Here is a 13,290-nt window from a genome sequence, read left to right on the forward strand (position 1 = left end):
CATGTGTATACTCTCTGTTACAATAGCTGATTAGTAAGAATAGGTTTGTTGTAGGAAATGGATTTTCTTGTTGCATTGTGAGGCTATTAAGCAATGAGAACTTTGATTTTGTCAGCTGGAAGAGAGTCAGACCTCTAATCTCAGGTGTACTTTATCCATGTATACAGACCATGTCAGAAAACAGTTTTGGAACAGTTGTGGACACCCCTCCTGACAGTTATAAGAGTCCTAAGAGCTAAACATGTTTTATGTTTATAGTGCAGTGTTCACCAACAGGGTGAAACCCACTAATATTTGTATGACAAAAATCTGATTAACAGGTAACTTCAGAAACAGCAGCATGTTGTCTGTTTCAAGATGAAATTTGAATTTAAAGTAGCAAGCATCCTGTAGTCGTATTTCATCATATCTAGTGCTGCATTCTTCTCTGTAGAGTATCTATATTGAATTTCTTAAGAAAGTATTATGCTATGTGTTCTGTTGGAAACTATTCTTTAAAAGATTAGCTAATGGATTTGGGATTCCATTGTGTACATTTCCCATTTCCTAGCTGTTACAATACCAATTACCTATGTACACTAAATGAATATTCTTTCTTTTCTTAGACATGCAACATTGATGAGTTTTGATAATCCTGGGATCACAACTTTATCTCCTCTGATGATTTGTTCAGGTATTGGCTGTGATATCACAGCCATGCCTTTGCCTCTCTTTTGACTCTACCTTCAGAGGCCAGGGAGAGATGAAAGTAAGATGCAGATATGATAAGCTGCTTCTTTGGGTGTCTATATTTAAAAAAAGCACTTGTTTCCAATGTTGGAAACAGACTGTTACAAAGATTCTGTTGTAGCAGCTTAGTTACAATAGCAGAAAGAATTGGAAATATATCTGTATTGATATTGTTTAATATTAGAATAGTGATATCTGGTCAGTCCTGCCTACAAAAGACATACAATATAAGAATGGCAATTGATTTTGAACATGATGGAATTGACCACATTCTGCAGTAGGGGGGATAATAATTCCCTGCCACTCCCTCACAATTTTATTCCACAATGTCTACTATTAGGATAGTAGATTTTTTACAAAGTCATGACAGTTGAGGGTACCTCTGTGAAAAAGGGCAAAAAGAAAATCACCTAATAAAGTAAGGGTTTCCTTCTGCCAGAGTCTGCCAAGTTTGATTTGCATTAAACCCACTCAGGGATTAGGCCTGCAGATATTATTATTTAAAAAAAAAGGAAAGAAAAGACTTCTCAGAAATTTATATGATGGCATTACAAGATAGTAATCTATCTGCCCTGATCAATAATACGAAAAAATGAAATGCATGAAAATAAGAACGATGATGCAGGAGAATAAGTGCTTGATGGGGAGCAGAACTAAGATTTATTCTTCTTGTTTAAGTGCAATTGTGCTAATACAAATGTGAATACAATCTTTTTATATTTACAGCAGCACTCAAGCTTTGTAGGAAAACAAACAGATATGCACAGAGCTGTTGGTGTCCCCGCTCCCTCTGGTAGCTTCTGGGGCCCGCTGCTGCTGCTTCCTTCACTCCGTGGGGTTATGGGCAGCAGGCCAGCTGGTGGCCTGGCTTCATTCTCTTACAACACTCATGTATACCCAGTAACTCTGAGCTCTTAATGGTTAATTAATAGGCTTTAATTAAGAGGTTAAAGGATTTCAATATAGGATTAAATTCTGATCTTCTCTCTGACACTGATTAGTTGGGGTGGTTTTGTACAACTACACTTATTTGGAAAACTCAAGCATTATCTGCCAGAAATAGTATTAGATTTACTACTATTTATACAGTTTTTGATACAAAAAATTATTGTCTTTTACCAAATACTTTTTATCAAATACTTTTAATCTTAAATGAAGAAATACTGCTGCAACCTAAATTGACATATTTTACTTCTGAGAAGTGAAGTTTGAATTCAGTGCTCTTTTACAGTAAAGGGGAGGTATGGAGGCCTGGATTTAGATATAATTAGTGTGGGGGAAATCATTACACACCTAGTTCACTTAAAAAAAACCCTCCTGCAGGTGAGAACATCAGTCTCACTGAGCTCCTTCCTCATTAAAAAGAATTATATTAGCATGGAGAAAGTAATTTGTGTTTTGGCCTTACTTCCTGTTACTTTAAAATATGAGCAGTATGGAAAATAAGTCTTCTGAGAACTGGCAGACTTTCAAGAGGCTCTCCCCCTGGAGTGCTGCTAGCAATGTGGCTTCATTGGTTCAGCTTTTACAGTAAGAATACTGACACAGTTCAAAACTGAGGTGCATCAGAAATAATTGCAAACACCACTTCTAGTGGTGATTATTCAGCATCAAACATGTTGGTTTGGTTTTCTTGGGTGAAGTTGAGACAGCCATGAGTTGAGCACAACCAAGACTCGCTTACATTGGCTTTCCCAGCATTGGTCACATTTATTTCCTGTTTGTTAGAAAAGGAAAATCATCAAGATAGGAACTCTTCTGTCACAGAGGTAAAAAGATAGGGGCTACTTAATAATTGAAAATGCTCATGAATGTTGTAAACAATGTGGAATGAACTCACTCTAATCATGATACTGCAATGTCAAGAGGTGTTACATTTCGGAGCCGAGACAGTCTGACCTATTATTTAGTGTGTGTTTATTTTGGCTATGCATGTAATTCTCCAATGAAAAAGTAATTTTTCTATTCATAGTAAGGATAAAAACATTTGTCACAGTACCTTACTTATTTTGGACATTTCTAAAACTACAGGTGTGAGGTGAATGGCTTCCTATTGTAAGTCACCAGATGATGCAAAAAAAGTAACCCGAGTTACTATGAGAAATACTATCTCTGCTGGAGATGGCCTTTATAAATGTAATAATGTTGCAATGTGCTTAATTGACAACAACTGAGTTTGCCTCTTTTTCTGTCACATTTGGTAAATACTGTATCCCTTTAGAAGGAAATTTAGAATAAAGTTAATAAAAGTGTCATTTGTGGAAACAAGTAAAATATAAAATAAACTGAAATGTCTTCCGAGTGAATAATTTAGAACTTGTATACTTCAAATAATAGCTTGTATACTTCAAATAATAAGGCTGTATGAAAAATAACTTCTAGTAATTAAAATATTTATAAATGTGCCTCTGGTCCCCTAAAACTGATAATTAATATAATTCCTAAAATAAGCAGTATCAGCAAAAATGTAGAGATAATTAAGGGGCAACTAGGTTTCTAATGCTTTTATATTGGTGTAATATTTCTGCTTCAAAACAGCATTCAAGTGAATCAGGAAGAACTATCTAACTATAAAAGTATGAGCAGCATGTTTTTATCAACATAGATACAAAATGTAGAAAGATAGGATAAAAACAATGTAAAAGGAAACTTTTATGGGAGCCAAGTGTATTCCTATAAGTTTAGATTTCAGGTGAGAATTTTTGTAGAGGATATGAAAGTTTGTATGCATCCTATCTCAACTGTGTGTGAAAAATATCCCAATAGGAGTCTTGAGTTTTGCATAAGGCTCATAACATATTAAAGGTGCTGCAATAGCTGCAAAATAATAATAATTCTAGAAAATAAAACACTTTTTTTTTTTTAAGTCATGAGATGTTATTTCCTTTCTGGTCAGTAAGGAGCTCTGACCCTTTCTACTTTTTTTTTACCTGGGGGTCTTTTATGGTTGATTGACTTGCAGGTCTAGAGACATTTTGGTTTCTGGTTGGGATTTTCTAATAGATAGACAACTGCAAGTGGTGGTGGTTGAGAGTGTCATGATTCTGGATGTGAATAATGCTATGCCTGATGTTGTTCTTTTCCAGCAATATACAGGCTACAGATCTTCCCTGTCCATCGTGCCTTTTCTTATAGAAATTAGGGACAGATGCTGGTTGTCATCAATATGAGACAGAATGCAGAAAAAAAGGCTCACTATTCCTGTGCACAGTTTCTGAAAATTCCACTTTCAGTTGTCCAGAGTGCTTAGCAGCAGTAGCACACGCTAATACTATGGCATCAGTAGAACTGAAGATTCAAATAGTATCACCTATTGTAAGGTGTCTCTGATGGAGTCCTTTTTAATATTCAGTAAAGCTTGAGCTCATGTTGCATTGTTACCCTTAAATGAGAGAGTTCTAAAAGGTTCCATCAGTCACTAAGACTGTTCTTCCAAACTTGAAACACAATTGTATTTGTGACAATTGTTTTTTTTTTTCCTATCAGAATTGACAAAACTTATTTAAGTGAAGTTGAAGGTATCTGGATACGTAAAGCATGTAGATTGACTGTTTACATATTTTTTTTCCTAATGGGTTAGTTAAAAAAAATTACCATAATTATCTGTAATTTTTACAGTTCCTGTCAGCCTACTTTTGCAGTAAGTTCAACTGCTTGCTCCTGATCTTCATTGTCAGCTGAAGTTCAGTACTTACAGCTTCAGCACTTTATCAAAGCAGCTCCTTTGGGATAGTGTGGATTACAAATACAGGGACGAGGCCATGGAACTGGAGATAAAATATTTTTAACTGCCTGAATGCAGTTGTGGAATGAACTTGGAGAGTTTCCTTGGAGAGTCAGGCACTTTTTCAATTACAACTGGCATGGTTAATCTTACTTTAAATGAGACCTAAAATTACCTGGGAGGTGTTGGCCTTGTTGCAAGGGTAAATAGCAGAAGGAGAACAACCACTGTTGTGTGAACAGTATGGATTTATCTTACCCACTTGATTCTTAGACATTAAAACTAGAGTCACACTGATACTTCCAGTACAGCTGGAGAGGGTAAAAAAATAGATGAAAAAATCTATTAGAGGAAAAATGAAGAATTTGTTTATGGAGAAAGAATTAAAAATGCAGCTAAGAAAGTTTATTTTAGAGTCAAACGAGAAAAACATGGTAGGAATAGACAGACTCACAATGGTTTAAGAAAGGATTTTCTAATTTTTTTTTTTAACTATGAGCAGCTATGGAGCAGTATGAGCAGCTATGGAAAATGAGGAAAAATATCACAGCAATCACCATAAGATTTGCATGAAAGTTATGGAAACTTCTGTTGTAACATAGAATTTTAAATAAGATCCAGAAAAGAATAGTTAGAACCTTCTCAGTTACATTAAATAAAAACAGAGTGATATGAAAATATTCAAAGGTGTAAAGTAGTTTCCATGTGGACTTATAAAGGAACTGTACTTGTTTACAGGTGGTTACTCTCATAACTATCAGCTATGGAGAAACTAGGGAACTTTGTCTGAATGATTTGGCCATTAAACTTTTGGAGCAATGTGGTATTATCTTTAATTTTAAATGCCCATATTTCTTATTTTCACCAAAGAAGTTTTGGAAAAGGTCTTGATAAATTGTATGTTTTACTATATTGTGTCTGTTTAAAACTTAGTTGTAACTTTCTAGCCTTATGTCTATTATAGATTGTAAAAGTAGAATAAACAATTCAGTTATAGATGAATTTTAATAAACAAGAAACAATTAGAAAGACATCACTTCTCAATTTAATCTTGCAATTACTTTGAACTGCTGAGGAAAAGGTAGGAGTAAGTATCTGTTGTTCTGAGGAAAACTGGGAGTAACAGGTGCAGCCAGGAGCTACCTACTTCCTTTTTCCTTTTTATGCATCTTGTCTGGCCTATGTCAATATCATTAAACCCACACAGAAATATGATAACATTAATTGTGTCAGTCCTTTTTAGTCCATATGTTCATCTTCTTCATGCTCACTTTTTCTTGTGTTCACAGGACTATTGTGCTTAGCTATTGTTCCCTGCTCCCCTGTTAACAAAGAGCAGGTTCACTTCTGCTAATAAACAAAGTTAATAAACAAAGGCTGCAGTTTTATTCAATACTGAGCATTATAAAAGAAAAAAATAGGTAAAGTAATCCTGTCTGTTCCAGGTAGGTTTTTGTCCAGCTGGTGTGTTTTCTGTTGATTCATTTACAGTCATAGCCTCATTTATTAAAATGCAGGGGCTTTTTTTTCCCCCATGTTCTTGCTTGTCTTTTTTTTTTTTTATTGACTTTCTGACTGTATTAAGCTAAACTAGGATCAGTGACATGACTTCATCTGTAGTTAAAAAATTATTTAGGGTCATACCAAAGTACGTAATTCATTCTGACGTCAGGAAGAATGCAATGGGAGAATATATTCTAATTTGTGAGGGAGGTCAAATAAACTGTGAACAAAATGTGATACAGTGTGACCTGTAAGCCTTTGCAGAAAGCCCTAGTAAGTGGGGAAAAGAGAGAATGGAGCCAGGCCAACTCTATGATATTGTATTGGCCATGTATTTTACTTCTACGAACAGCCTGTTATGAGGTCCCCACCAGCAGAGAATATTTGGGTTCATTCTCCAACATGAAGCAAATGATGTTACGTCATAACAGAACATCTTCACATTCTTTACATCTTCATATCTTTACCCTGCTCCCTTGCATGGAAAAGAGACACTGAAACAGAGATCTGGTAGTTTTGGAGGCTCATTAGCTCTGATATAGTTGGCTTTTCCCACTTGAACTATAAGTGAGCAGCAGCACTGCTCTGAGCCATGGGCAAGATCATTTAGCAGCCACATTCCTTTCTTTCCATTCTCTTGACTCTTTTTCTTCTCTTCAGCATTTCTGGCACAGTCAGTGTAATTCACTTCGATTTAGAATATATTTATGCATTAGACTAGAAAGTATATGAGTTCTAGAGTATTTTTTCAGGGAAACTATCCAAAGACATCAAGTTCCATGTGTGTGAACTCTTATTATAACTCTGTTCAGGCCCTTTTTACCTAGGATCCAGATTTTGGCCATATTGTGGTTTTTTTTTGGGGGTTTTTTTTTTTTTTTGGTTTTTTAAAGGTTTTTTTGTGAATTCGTTAAGAGTATGATATTTATAAATAAATACTTCACTGATTGAGAGGCAGGTAGTATTTTTCTTAGTGTGAACAAAGTTATTTCTTTTGCAAGTAATAAATTTTTCACTGTATTTAGGGCTGCTTTATTCTGTGACTAGTCAATGCTGTAGGCTCTTTAAAGATGTTCTGCACTTAAAAATTACATCATTGTTCCTCTGTGTCTCTTTCATATGATAAATATCACAGAATATTTAAAGTAAAGAATAATTCCTTAATAGGTTAGAGATTAGGAGACATGAAAATCATGGGTCTTTTCCTAGGTAGCTCCACCTGTAAACCAACTCAAAACATAATAGGTGCAAAAGCTAAAAATTTCAGATTTGTTTCCATGGACATTTTCTGGAGAATTTACTCTATTAATAAAAAATTTCAAAGTGAAATATCACACCATTTGAGACTGATGAATAGGGCTGTTATTGTCATTACATGGCTTTTAACCTTCTTTTTCTAAACAAAATACTGAAAATTCCAGGAAAAAATCTGTCAGTTAATTTTTATAGTGGGGAAAATGCATTTCCCACCTGAAAAAAAAAATAGTAGAGTTCATTTTCTGCTACATTCTTTGCTTAAACAGATTAAAATCAGAATATTTATGCCAAGTACAACTCACAGGAGAAACTATGCACACTTCTGAGATAAGCTTGGGAGTAATTGTTTCTGAATAGATTTCTTGGGATCAGGGCAGGTGGAAATTCAAATGAATTGGATTTTATGGTATCTTTCTGCTTTAAAAAAAAAAGTTTGTGAAAGTTTAGGTAAAACTGGTACTTTCAGCAGAAATCAAAGTAAGCAGTTGTGTCTAGCTCTTTTCAATATCTTAGATTTCTCCTATTTATTGTAAATTCCAGTGCATAGATTAAAAAGCAGCATTTTTACTTGACAGTTGTATTTTTTAAGCTCTCTCAATGTGAATGTATTTTTTTCAGTCTAAGGTCTTAGCTTAGATATTTCACTTAGATAGGTGCCCCTGAAAGTAAACCCACTGACAGTAGAAAATAGTTAACTTTTGTTTGAGGAAATCAGACAGTTAGAAACAATACAATTCCAGTGAGACATTTGAGATCTTGCCAGCAAGAAAGTTCAAGTGCTGAGAATTGAGTGAATGTGTGCAGAGATCTCTGCTGACATCTACTTTCTATCAATATTTCATTTTCACTGATAGGAAAGCTGAAAACTCTGAATTGTGAATGGCTTCAATACTCAAGTTGTATTATCTGCCTGGGTATGATAACCCATTAATTTCAAGTAGAATTAGATGGAAGGTTTTTGTTTGAAGTTAGATTTGAGTCTTTGGTTGCTTAATAATTTTTCTTTATGTGGTAGACTTACAGCAGAACCAAGGTCTCCTGAGGTGGAGTTTTGTGGGATGCCCTTTCCCATTCATTTCAGTTGAATATTGGCAAAATCATCATTTTTCAATTAAGAAATGTCCTATTTTGCATTGCTGAACATTGTTGGTTTTTGTATTTTCATTTCTATTTTACTGCTTATGCATATCCATATCAAAGCATAAACTCAAGGTTTTTCTGCCCTTTGCACTTCATAGAGTTGAAAGCAAATGTGGGTTCATTGGTCAGACTTTGAGAGAGCTATTCTCACAGTAGTTTATGAAAAAAATAAAGATCTGGGTTTTTTCTTAGTAAAAGTGGTTATTTTTTTTCTTTTCAACACTGCTAAACCAAACAGTTCTTGTTGAATATTTTTCCTTATGCTTCTGCCTGGGTTTATACTTAATATCTCTTCTCTGATTCCATAAAGCTCTTGCCAACAATGTAACAACAGGAATGTTCTCTGAAGAGAATCTCTGAACTGACCTCTTGCTCAGAGCATGGTTATTGCCAAGACTCAGGGCAGCTGGAGTTCTATCTGGGCAAGTTTTGAAAAGCTCCAAGCATAGTGATCCCAGTGTCTTGGGACAACTGTTTTCAGTGTTGCATTGCCTTCCAAATGTATGTGCTTCTTCTAATGCCCCGCCTGACCCCCCTCACAAAGTGCCGTGTTAGTGCCTTTTGTTGCTCAATTTGGATTTTTCACTACTAGGAAGAATTTGGCTCCGTAATTTTTCTTTTCAGGTAATGTTTAGATTAGATAGCTAGTTTCAGACAGGTGTTAAATCACTCCTTAGTCAATTCCTCTTCACTGGATTGAGCAAAGGCGTTATCATTTTCTTTTTGTTGACAAACTGGACTTGTCAAATGTGTCCAACTTGTCCACATCCATCAAAAACAGGCAGACACAAAGCTGGGCACAATAGTCCAGGTGCAGCCTTGCCAGTACCAGTCAAAGAGAATAACTTCCCTTAATCTGCTGCTCATACTCTTGCTAATGTGGACCCATATGTAATTTGTGTGCTTTGTAATGCAAGCACACACACCACTGGCTCATTGCCTGGTTTCCACCCATTGCCCATTCCAGGGGTTCTTATCAGCAGAACTGCTGTTCAGCCTGCTGTTTCCAACCTCTGCTAATACAAGGGGTTATATATATATCAGAGTAATATCCATTAAGATGTGGGTGTAGGCAGTGACAGGTTAGGTGGCACAATTGTAAAAGCAGGAACTTCAAGAGTACAGTACAGGAAGAATGTCATATGCTACCAGTCATTGCCACCAGCAGAAAAATTTTTAAATGAATGGACTTGGCAGAACTGAAAGTGAACAAACCCTTTTTGAAGCTGGATTAAAGCCACATCCGTGCTCCATGCCTGGTAATATGAAATGAGTCAAGTGCTACATCTGTAATAAAACTTTGAGAGAGAAATGAGGAAATGAGAAGCAGCTTCTATGCTTACATCTGGCCTAAACATCCTGGATTCTTTCTTAGCCCTTGCCCTTCTAATGGAAGATTTTTAGCAGATTTAGAAATTTCAGAAACATTTGTGTAAACTTTTGGGAGGTAGGTATAGTTTCAGAACTTCTTGTCAGTAATTTTGTGGTTTTGTGTAAAATGCTGAAAGTTTTAGGGATATTTCTGGAGGGAAAGAAAAAATTAAAATTTCTGTACAGTAATAAAATGTCAATAATAAACTTGCATTTCTTACTTGCTTTTGGCATGGATCAGGAGAGACTCACAGTTTGCTGCTTTTTGACTGATATTGAATTTTTCATTTCTGGAAAGGTGTGGGCAATCAGGAAAAGTAGAATTAAATTAACTCTGTTCCAGCTCAAAGCAAGTATTCCAATACAAACTATATCTTGATGCTGGCAGAGCAATCCAAATTCTTACAAACAGTTGCTTTTCACACTGAGATGTCTTCTATGAATTTATCTCAGGTATGCTATTTAAAAAGAAAACAAACTTGTCTAGTCATATAAGCCCCATGAACTTCCCCACTGTAACTTCCAGCCGATACAAGTGTGGTTCAGGGAAGTAATTCTTACAAGAACAGAACTTAATTACCAGTTTCCCATTCTAAATTTTCAGTATCATTAGGTGTCTGTGTAAACTCATGCCAACTTCTCCTTTTCCCCTAAAATTTATAGCAGTTGTTAAAGTACATACTTGTATTTTTGAAACAAATGTAGTAAAGGAGTGAGACTTAGCATCAGTACAAATAGATGGCATGTGCTATATTTACAAACAAAAAAAGTCCCTATCATGTCTAAAAATAAGGCTTTTCATTATGGATAAAATTTTGGCTCAAAATACAATTCTTGGACAGAACAATTTTTTCACTACTAGAAAGACATTGAGGTGGTGAAGTGTGTCCAGAAAAGGGCAATGAATTTGGTGAGGGGTCTGGAGCCCCATGAGGAGCAGCTAAGGGTGCAGGGGTTGCTTAGCCTGGAGAAAAGAGAAGCTCAGGGGTGACCTTATTGCTGTCTGCCTGAAAGGACAGTGCAGCCATGCTGGGTCAGGCTCTTCTCTCAGGTAACCAGTGGCTGGATGAGAGGAAGTGGCCTCTAGTTGCACCAGGGGAGGTGCAGATTGGATATGAAGAAAAAAATTCTTCATGGAAAGGGTTTTCAAGCATCAGAACAGGCTGTTCAGGGAAGTGTTTGAGTCACCATCCCTGGAGGTATTTAAAAGATGTGTGGATGTGGCATTTGGGGACATAGATCAGCAGTGACCTTGGCAGTGCTGGGTGAACAGTTGGGCTCAATAATCTTTAAAGTCTATTCCAACCTAAACTGTCATGGATGGCTCTTGACCTCTTGCATTAACAGAGTAACTCACTGGATAATGGGACTGGAAATTGTAGTCTTGGGATATTTGAGTTTGGTTTCAGTGTCTGAAGTTTGCCTTGGTGGTACTTACTTTCATTTCCCTAGTAAGTGAACTTCTGAGCCCCTCAGGCAGCAATGACTGCAGACAACTTGAACAAAATGGAATTTTATTTTGCATTATGTTTTCTGAAAAGTGTAAATTATAAAGTTTTTGCTAAATGTGCTTCAGATACTGCGCTATTCTAAAGATCCAATTATTGCTGTGTGTTTTTAGCTTAAATTTTGGCTCAAACCTGTGCAGGCTAGATGATAAAAAAAAAATTATTTATCTAAAAAATAGATCAAAATTTTAAAAAGGAAATTCCTAAAATGAATACTCTGTATTTTGTTTTGAGTACATATTCATCTCAGATAGTTCTGCTTAGTAAATAGAACACACGTTGTGTCTAACTGAATATTTCATAGATTCTTGTCTTTGTTTAATTTTTTCTGACAGCTATTGATACATGTAATATTTTTTTAAAAACAGAAAAAAGATGTAGTAAGGAACAATTTTGGCAAATGATGTGTTTCCTACTAGAATAAGGATTTTGGAAAACTGCTCTGTATAACCTTGGAAAGTTTATACTTTAAAGGAAAAGTTATGACCTTTACATAGATTCTTGTGCTCAAGAGGAAACACAAGTGAAATTATTTCAGGACATGAGGCTTAAGATTTGGCAAAAGCCTTGTGCTTTTTATGCATCAGTGAGACTGGTAAGCAAGTAATCATACAAACAAAGGCTGTAGATTATAAGGAAGCCACAAAACTGAATGCAGCCTAAAAATAAACTTGGAGTTCAGCATAGATAATATGCTTTAAATGAAGAATGCAGTGTTAAGCAAAATTAAAAGGCAGGCAAGGTCTCAGAGATTACATGTGTTACTGATGGAAACAGGCCAGACTACCAACTACCAATTATATAGTGTTGTCAGTGTAAAAACTGAAATGTGTCAGGTTTCCAGACTTCCATTTTTTTCAACTTCATTCAGCTCTTTCTTATTAGTAACTCATGTCTTCCCCATTCAACAAAGAGCACTCAACAGTGAGCTCTTTGGAAGAAGGGAGAAGGCAGAGGAAGCCCCTTACTCCTGACTGCCCAAAAGGTTTTTAGGGCAATGCCAACTCTGCCATCCCTCCTGCAGAGGTCTCAGATGAGCCCATCTCCCTGCTGGTGCAGGTAGGAAAGGGATGAAAGCAAAGCAAAAGGAGCCACTGCTCCACTGCTGCTGGGAGTCCACAGTGCTGGACTCAGGATTGATCTTGAAGTGACAAGAGCAGGAACACAGGAAGGTGACAAATAAGCAAATAAATAACCCTTTTTCCCTCTCCCTGGTAAAGGGTTGGTGGCAGCTGGGAGCTCAGGCAGCAGGTCAGTACAGAGGAGAGGAATGACTCCAGCCTCCTGTCCTTCCTGCTGGAGACAGGGAGCTGCCTGCTTGTTCCTACAATTCCTCTTTGGTCTAATGTAAAGTACATTCTTAGGGGAGTTTTCCTGAAAAACAAAGTAAATCCCAACAGTTCTTCTCATATGTGTGAATATCCACCATAAATAACTGCTTAAGTTAATTTTTAACTGGCTTGTGTAATATTTGTTTTGGTATGTGCCTCTGAAAATTCTGATGAAGTAGTTTTGCATCATTAATTTATATGTGATCTATATAAATGATATATTTGTGTTTAAGGAAGTTGGTCTCCTGGATTTAGTTGTTTTCTAGGAGGTTATTTTTTGTTCTATCTTATGATTCATGTGTGGTTTTTATTAACTTAATCTTAAGATTCTCAATAAGAATAATTCTAAGGGAAAATAATGCCTTTTGAATTTTTTTGGTCTTATGTTGCCTTTTTAATGTTTCATAAAAAATGCTTAATTGTTTGGGTTTTGCCTGAACTTATTCAAGGAACTAAAAAATCTGTCTAAATTAGATGAATAACTTTTAATTCACTAAACTTTACAGTCTTGATTGCAAAATTAGGCAAGTTGTATTCCATGCTAAGAATTTAAATATCACTGTTCATACTCCTATAAAAAAAAAAGAGAATAGTCAAAGTTTTTTTTTTTTTTTTCTCAGTGGGTTTGAAACTCTTCTGATATGCAATGTCACCCTTCCTATCTTTTTCAGGATCTGCAAAAGCTAAAATATTATGGCTATTTATAATGAAAATTAAATTTCCCATG

General features: G+C 35.8%; 1 protein-coding gene across 24 annotated transcripts in view; it reads left to right on the top strand.

Annotated features, from left to right (window-relative positions):
• RIMS2 (regulating synaptic membrane exocytosis 2) overlaps positions 1–13,290 on the top strand; it is a 448,889-nt gene that overhangs the window by 72,463 nt on the left and 363,136 nt on the right. The window lies entirely within an intron of this gene.

Source organism: Serinus canaria, chromosome 2 (genome assembly GCF_022539315.1).
Source record: "Serinus canaria isolate serCan28SL12 chromosome 2, serCan2020, whole genome shotgun sequence".
Taxonomy (NCBI): Eukaryota; Metazoa; Chordata; class Aves; order Passeriformes; family Fringillidae; genus Serinus; species Serinus canaria.